Raw genomic sequence first — 9103 nt, 5'->3', positions numbered from 1 at the left:
CTCTCCAACTAGTATATAAAAACCTACCCCTAATTTCTTGATTATATTTATGGTATTATTGAAGTGTAACATACATACAGAAAGATGCCCAAATCATACATATGCAGGTAATGAATATTATAAATGGACAGAACAAGCATCCAGATCATCAAACTGAACATAAGAAGCCCTCCTTGGGTTCTACCCCTGGTGCTTCTCCCCAAAGGATTATCATTATTCTGACTTCTAATATCATAATTAGTTATGCCTGATTTTGAACATTGTATACATCAATCCACATTGTATGTATTTTTCTGTGTCTCACTTCTTTCTAAGCATTATATGTGTGGCCTATCTCACTTCCAGAATGGTGGGGTAAGGTTTTCTGAAAAATCTCCTCCATGTAAGAAAAAACACTGGCACAAACTGTTAAAATCAGCAGCTTCAGAATTCTGGAACAATGTGCAGCAATTTGAGTAATGTTTTTACTCAAGATAAACAGTGGAATCTTGGTAAACAGAGTCTTGTGGTTTTTTTAACTCGTCCTAATCACATCCCTTCTGCCCAGCTCCATAGTAGCCTTAAAAACCAACTATGATAGCTGTGAGAATAGCCTAGCACCCACAGGATGCAGAAGAATGAGTTTGGAGCACCCCCAAAGCCCATTCCCACATATTTGCCATATTTGACCTTTCTGGAAAAGCTTCATTCTCAGATCATGTTTTTATTTGACCTGACTTGGAGCTCTCTCTAAGTGAGCTACCTACAAGGCATTTTACAAAAAACAAACAAATAAATCATTAGCAAATGTTTAACTTGCAGCTGCTTGAGGTAGTATTACTAGTTGGGGCTAAGAAAAGCCGGGGGGGGGGGGGGGGGGGGGGGGGACACTTAAAAGGAAAATAAAACCTGGGGAATAAGCCATCCCTAAGAAGCTTTGACAAGCTCTAGTTTATTCCTGAGAATCTAGAAGGCTACATACATATGCAGAACTGAGAGGCTGTGCAAAGCTATGCACATGACCAGGAAAGACCTGAGAAGGCCTCAAGCTCTCACCTCTGGCTGACCTGCGGCTCTGTCAGAACAAGAAGTAAAGGCTAATGCAGATTTATAAACTGCCTCCTGGAGCATTGAAAACAAGTCCCAATGTATATTAAACATATAATAAGTCCAGCAAGGGTGCAGGACACATAATCAATATACAAGTATCAGTGGTATTTCAGTATACTAGTGATGAACAATATGGAAATGAAATTGGGAAAACAATTACTTTAAAGAGCATCAAAAAATAAAATACTTCAGAAACTCCTTAAACACAAGACATGCACTGAAAACTACAAAACATCATTGAAAGAAATTAGAGAAGATCTACATAAAAAGAAAAACAGGGACACATGGGTGGTTCAGTAGGTTAAGCATCCAACTCTTGATTTCAGCTCAGGTCATGATCTCAGTGTCATGAGATTGAGCCCCGTGTCAAGCTCTGCACTGGGTGTGGAGCTTGCTTGGGATTCTCTTTTTCTCTCTCTAGTCCGCCTGTCCCCCACCCTCTCTCTCTTTAAAAAAAAGAAGAACATCACATAGTCCTGAAGAATTAAAACATTCAAATGAAAAACTCCCCAAATTCATCAATGGGTCAAGGCAATTTATTGTCAAAAGCGTCATTCCTGGATATTTTATATCCCCCACCGAGAGAAAAAGGTAGTAATGCCATTAATACCTACAATACTGTGGCCCTCAGAATTCTGTTTGTATGAAAACAGTATAGATCTTCTTGCTTCTGCAGTTCCCTAATACCATTTATTTAATGCTGGTTTGCATTATTAACCATGGTATGGCATCCTCATCATGCAGCCCATGAATACTGGTTCCCAATGACTCAAAAGTTGTTACTGTGCTTCATTGATGATAACCACAAAGGCAAATATTATCCAGAGTACAAAGGAAAGTATAAACAATAATTATTTTTCTGGTCATATTAACATTATGATCTGAGAACATAAAACAACACATAAACAACACATCTCCAACTGCATCTTCTCTTGAACTCTTTAGGCTGCACTCCTCGAATATGTTGTCCATACCCCTGCTTTCCATATACTGCCACCAGTGGAAAAGAGAGGCAAGGACCCAGTGTTCAAAGCAAGAATGGATCCATTCATGCATGGACTATCCATCCCTCACTGAGCATGGTATAAGCTTGACTGATGAAAGTACAACTTCACCACGTTGATTAATCAGAAGGTCCTTTTGGCATTGTGGAGTAAACGTCTTATTGCCTTCAGAGGAATTAGGTGCAGCCATTCCTTAGGGACTGCCTGGAACATGGGGCAGAACTTGTGAAGAAGGTGGATGACCTCCCTGGGTACTGATGGTGGGGATCCTAAGAATAAATATTGGGTGCTGCCATCCCTGCTGCCCTTGGGTGCTACAGATCTGAGGCATAACCATGGTCCAACACAGAGGAGTAAGAATCCATGCAGGGAGCTACTCATGGTATTCATTCCCAAGAGCTGACAGTGGACCATTGTTGGCCCAGAGCTCTGAGCTTCTCCTGTATTCTGTCTTGGATAAAAGTCATCCCAAACCAATGTGTCAGCACTATTCTGGTGGCCCAGTCTCATTGGAATATCTAGTCAACCCCATAGTCTTGTTAGAGAGTCAAATATCTTAAGTGGAGAAGCAAAGACTGTGGCCTACATAGCATCTGGTATTGACTCAGAGCACCCCAACTGGAGAGTACTACTGGCCCTGGCAGGTTTGAGGTACTGGAATGGGACTTAGAAAGTTTTGAGGTTGATGCTTCCAGTAATAGAGACTCACCTGGGACCAAGTCTAGGCTCTAAGTGCACTGCCCAGAGAACACTGCTGGCCCTGGTGAGTTCCAGGCATAGAAAGGTGACTTAGAACATTTTTGGGAAGGCATTCCAAAACATGGGGATGCCCGAAACATGGGGGCAAAGAGCAGGAGCACCTCTAGCACAGGTCGAAGAAAGATATTGTCAAAGATGGCTATTAGTTTACCAAAATCCACTTCCTTTTCTTATAGGCAGACAGCAAGATTATATTTTCCAGGTTTCCTTAGTGTTAGGTGTGACCCTGTGAGTTCTAGCTAGTGAATTGGATGTAAATGTATGTAAAGAAGTGAGATACGCCACTTCCTGACCTAACCCATACATTCTTCCTACAGGACATTCTGCTCTCTTTTCCTTTGCCTTATTGGATGTATGTCAAAATTCAGGATAGGCTTGGGAGCTATGCTTCAAAGATGACCTACCTTGTCTTGATTGTCTGAATCATTTAGTGAAGCAGAACCCTCTACCCCCATGGCAAATTGAATTTGGAGAAAGAAATACACTTCTTCTTCCTTTTTTTTTTTTTTTACTTCTATTGCATTAGACCAGAGTTTTCAGAGCCTAGCTGTTATAGTAGCTAAATTAATACAGTAATAATTTAAGATTGTATATATTTATGTCAGAATTCTGTTATTAAAATTAAGCATGTGAAATAATTTAGAAAAGGAGATTGTTGCCACTAAAGGCCAAAATAAGTTTATTGAGCATTTTGCCCTAAAATTAGATGTAGCTGGTAACATTAACTTCACATATAAGAGAAATACTATAGATGTAGTCTATCTTAGTTTTAGCAAGGTTATTGATCACATTTCTCATGGAACTCTTTTAGCTGTGTACTTACAAATAAAAGGGTAGGAGCTATGTCAACCTGGTGGAAGTTTCTAGTCAAGTTCCAACACCTCTGTCATTGTTTCTCTTATCTTCATTTTTAGTAGCAACTTGAATAGAGACAGATGAAGAATGCTTATCTAATTTGTAGGTGATGAAAACCAAGATGAGATAATATGATATGTCAGAATCAAGATTCAAAATGATAGACTGAAAAGATGGACTGAAATAAAGAAAATGAAATTCAGCAAAAATAAACGTAAGATATGGAATTGAGTTTTAATGTAACTTACCTCAATATGACAGATATGGCATGTTGTAAAGGGTAAAATTGAGGACATTTCTCAAAGGAGCTGTTCAAAATCCACAACTTGCCAGATAAGTCACCAAAATGATACTATAGTTGCTCCTAAAAAAATCGCTCAGATAAAGATTAGGAGTACAGATAGATCTGGAACCCTTAAAACAGAGATTCTCAGTAGAAGTTGGTTTTTTTTTTTGAATTTGCAGGTGTATTTTTTTTTTTTTTAATCATTCCATGCTTTTGGCATAGGAAGCATTATTAGCCAGCCATGCTACACATCCTATAATACACGAGCCAGGTCAAGACTTCAAAGAATTGTCTTCCATCATTTATGACCTTCAAATGTCCTACAAGATGTTAGTATGGGCAAACATTGTTTACAATCACCTAAGCTTAAAACTTAACTACAGTTAACATAAAATCTTAAAGTATTATTTACAAGGTATTAATTTTTCAGGTATATAACTACTGTGTGTAAAAAGGGAAGCTTATACTTTGGTTTTTGATCAGAACTTTACCAGGAGATATCTACAAGTTCAGAAAATTATGTCACTGGTAGTCATACTATTCACTTCTATATCAGCTGGCATTTGATGTTGGTACATTAATGGAGATTTTATGTATAGGTGCAATCATCTCTTTTCTTTGTTATGTCTGTTCTTGTAGTCTTTTGCATATTGAAGTACACATTATTATATGCTACTCTTTAAAAACATCTCATTTATATTACACTTAGGATTTTAATTTTTTTTTTTACTATCTTTAGATTTCTTCATTTCATTAAGGTTTTCACAAAATACAAAACTCAGACGTAATTTTCTATGTCCACCCCAAAATAGAATAAAATACGTGGTTAGCACACAAACTTAATGATCTTTTTCATTTTTAAAAATATAAATACTGACAATGTTGGAGGCTTTGCAATTTTCTTCTCCATGTTACTTCTTAAGGCTTTAAGGCTTTGCAGACCCTTCATTAATGAGTACTCTATTTGTCCTCAGGGTACACTGCCCACAGGCAAGGAATGCGACTATAGATACATTCCTGAGGGTGTCACACACTGACCTATGTTGTCTCAGCCTTTTAAAAACTAAACAACCAATCAGCTGTCCTCCAATCAGTTCTCACAGTTCCATTAAGTCTCTTTCTACTACAAAGTAATAATAGAAGGGGATAAGTTCCCAGCAGCATTCAAGCTCTCACCAATCCACCAAGAAGGGTGAGAAGGAAAACACTGGCTTCTTCCAGGATAGAATTGTTTCCTTTTATCCAGAAAAACCTCAATAACCATATAGTTTATATATATATAATATAATTTTAAAAATTTATTTATTTTAGAGAGAGTGAGAGCAAAAATGTGGGGAGGGACAGATGGAGCAGAGGGAGAGAGAGAATCCCAAGCAGACTCCCCGATGAGCACGGAGCTTCATCCCACCACCCTGAGATCATGACCTGAGCTGAAATCAAGAGTCCCACACTCAACCTACAGAGTCACCCAGGCTTGAGCTGCCCCCAATAACCTGTATAGTTTAAATGGTGGTTTAGATCGAAACATTTTTAGATTAAATCATGTTGAAATAAAGGGCAATCTTTTGGTTGGGTATTTCAGAAGAGGTTAAAGTGGAGAGGAAGTTCATGTTGGTAAAGTACCACTGAAGTACATCCCCCACCAGCAGTCATTTCACGTGCCAGCTTTGGGGGCAGAGCCAGGGCCCCTGCCTTAGGAATGAAATCCAAGGCAAGAACCTCCAGCACACAGCTGACTTGCTCCTAGCCGGGTTTGATCTTGTTGCCCAGCTTTTGCTGCTCAGTGAGGAGTGCTCACTTCATTTTCACAAAACGCCGGTAATCCTGGAATTGGTCCTCCGAAGGGTAGTTGGCCAGGATGTCCAATCTCACACATTCCCTTTCACCCAGGGGGGCCACCGCGCTTTCCAGAAATGCAGCCCCTTCCTCTGCGAGCCCAGGGGCTCCCCTGGCCTGGCCTCCCCTAGGACGCCCACCTCGGACATCTCCTGTGGCTCCCAGCAGGAGCCCTTCTTCTGCTGGGTGGGGGGGAGGGGGGAGGGGAAGAGGGTAGAAGGCCAGCTCAGCGCGGACTCTCCAGGCGGTGGGGGGCGGGGTCGCCCTCGCCCGGGGTCACGTGGTGCGGCTCACGCAGGACGTGCTGGGACGCAGAAGCCGGCGGGAGCCTCTGCCGTAAGAGGCGGCGCGTCGAGAGAAGGTGGTCTCGAGGTCGCGGGCCTGCGCGCCCCTAATGCTGTTCTGGTCAGCGCGGCTGAGCGGCGTCTGCGCGGGTGACTTGGGCGCAAGGAAGGGCCTGTGGTCCCGCCACACGGCCTCCTTGACCTCGCTGAAGAGCTGAAGGTGCTCCCGCTGCGGAGCCGGTGAGTGTCTGGCCTCAGGATAGGGGTGGGGCGGCGGTGGGGGACCATAAACTTCTTCCGGCTTTGGCTCCCCGTTTTTGAAGTGTTGCTCCCCATTGCCTAGGGCTTCAGTGGATTCAGAGAACCGGATGTTGGTTTTTGTCTCCTGGAAGTCGTTGTTTTCCAAGCATTGAAAGTTGGGACCGGCCTGTTGGGCCTGCAGTTGTGGCCGTGAGTGGAGCTGCCCGCGCTTGAACGTCTCTGGCTCCCTTGCTCCCCCTGCTCCATCTTGGAAACCTCCAGCCCCAAGCAGTGGGGCTTCCTGCACTGAAAGCCTTGCACAGCCAGCCCCTGCCCAGACTGGATGTGCACTGGTGCGGTGGGCAGGGTGGTTCCTCATACCTGGGTTCTGAGCAGTAGGAAGAGACCAAGGCGCTGGCCCTCCCCTCGAACCTTGGAGAGGAAACTGGCCTGGCCACATGGCTCCTGTGGTTAGGAACAGCTTTCCTTCCAACGATCTCCGCGTGGGTGTTGACTGCCCAGGTGGAGCCCCTTCTGGGCTCCCCCTCCCAGCTCTGGGCTGCCTTGCCTTCTTAGACTTCTAAGAATGTTCTGGAATGTTCTGGATGACTGGGTCCTGCCAAAGTTGCTTCACAGGTTCTGGGCGAGGCCTTCTTTTCTCTAGCCTCTGCCAGTCTTTGTGGAAATCGCCCGCCCAAGGCTCTGGGTGCCTGGAAGATCTCTCGTCTTCATCCACTCGCCTGAGGGGATTGGAGGCTGTGGTAATTAGAATATGAGTTGTTGCTGTCGTTGCTCTTTCTCTCACTGGAATATGAGCGGTTGCCTTGGAGAGGGGTGGGATGTCTCTTTAGAGAGGTATTCTCTTCGTTTTCATGTACTGAAGAGAAATGGACTTTGTAAGGGACACATTTGGCTGAAGTTTCAGGCATCTCTCCTGGGGACATTGACTCATGTTCTAGGGGCTCATCGAAGTCAAACCCAGGTCTGCTAGATCCATTTTGGTTTCCATTCTCATCAAGAGTAGCCCATCTTGTCGCAAGCTCCCTGAGGAGCTGTATATCTAGTTTCCTTGGCCAGTGCAAGGTGGAGTGTGCTCTTAGTACCCACGGAAGGCTGGGGCACCTGGGCAAAGTGTGGCTTCAGGGATGGTACCAGGTAGATGTCAGTCAGCATCAGAGTTGGTCAGGTTGGGCCTTCTGGGTGTAATTCTGCTTGGGCTTCACTGGGGGCACTATTCTCTAGACTCTTCTCTAGCACAGTATGCGACTGTTCCTCAATGAAGGGAGTTTTTAGAGAGCCTGCAGAGTTTGCCTGGGGCTGGCAGAACCATTTCTGATCGAGGCTAGATGAAGAGCTAGGTGGCTCTCAGTGCTGAAAGGCTGCAAGCTGACATTGTGAGCTGGGGATGCGCCCTATTTAGGAGGCATGTTGTCAGTCGCAGTCTCCAGGGAACTGGGGCACTGCTGGCTCCACGACAGGGGTGGCTCTCCCTTGCCCAGAGGAACATTATGTCATTTATCCTAAGCCTGACCATCTGCTGATGCTCGGGCCTCCCTACCTTGGAGAAGCAGGGCTGAAGAGTTCACCTCATAGTCTGCTGAGACTCCCCCTGGGGGTTCATAGACTGTCTTGACATAGCAAGTGTCTGGCCGTCGCATCGCTTCTAGGAGGCAGCCTTGAACAGAAGTGATATCCATGGAGCCTGAACACTCCTGGCCAGAGATGCCAGGGGGTGGATGCTCAAAGATGCTAGAACTGGGAGAAGGAGCTATAAGGGAAGTCTCTCTCGTTACAGAGGTACCTGAGCTGATTAGTGCTGCTGGTGGACTTGCCAGGGGAAAGAAGATGGCAGGGTGGGTATCCTCCACTCTTCCAAGCTTCCTTTGCTCTCCTGGGACCTGCACTGTCAGGGCCCTACCTCACGTTAGCATGGTCATAGTTGTAGAGGAGCTGAAATGGTAGCTTTGGGGCCAAGGAGTGCCAACTGTGCCCTGAGACGTTTAACATCATGCTGGCATCAGCATGATATTTGCATATTGAAGTACACATTATTCTCCCCAGATTTGATTAGGATGTCAAGAGTGAGGTCGGCCTGCAGGTTCAGCGCACCTTTGCTTCAGCCAAAGCTTTGCTCTTCCTGATCATGCTGCTTTCCTGAGCTGGGGTTCAGAAATGAGGTTGTTTGGGCTAAAGGAGTCAGAGGTGACAGTGTCTGAAGGTTCAGATCTGTACATGAAGCTCATTGCCTCTGGCGTGGCCGCGGCCATCCTCAGGGCTGCATGGGGCTCCAGGCCAACCCTGAGTTCAAACCTCACTGCTGCTCAGGGGCTTAGCCACACTCAACCATGGGCCGTTTGGCCATGACGTGCCTACAGCAGCTATGATGGGCAGGTCCTGGGGGCAGGGCTTGAGGGGGCTGAATCCAGGTATATTCAAATATTAATTATTTGAAATCATTTTTGCAGGTAGATTAATTTTTACTAATGAATTTCAAGGATTGTAAAGAGAGCATTACAAAATATTTGTTATAAAAAGAGGTGTTGGGACGCCTGGGTGGCTCAGTCGGTTAAGCGTCTGCCTTCAGTTCAGGTCATGATCCCAGGGTCCTGGGATCGAGTCCCGCATTGGGCTCCTTGCTCGGCGGGGAGCCTGCTTCTCCCTCTGCCTGCTGCTCCCCCTGCTTGTGCTTGTTCTCTCTTTCTCTGACAAATAAATAAATAAAATCTTTAAAAAAAAAAAGGTGTTGAATC

The 9103-nt window shown here is 44.8% G+C and overlaps 1 pseudogene; it reads right to left on the bottom strand.

The window, feature by feature from the left end:
- Positions 1 to 3719: 3719 nt before the first annotated feature.
- Positions 3720 to 8620, bottom strand: LOC116630605 (annotated as a pseudogene).
- Positions 8621 to 9103: the final 483 nt, after the last annotated feature.

Source organism: Phoca vitulina, unplaced genomic scaffold (assembly GCF_004348235.1).
Source record: "Phoca vitulina isolate PV1807 unplaced genomic scaffold, GSC_HSeal_1.0 scaffold4, whole genome shotgun sequence".
NCBI lineage: Eukaryota > Metazoa > Chordata > Mammalia > Carnivora > Phocidae > Phoca > Phoca vitulina.
Note: the sequence above shows the minus strand (reverse complement) of the source record. Positions and strands in the feature narration are given on the sequence as shown.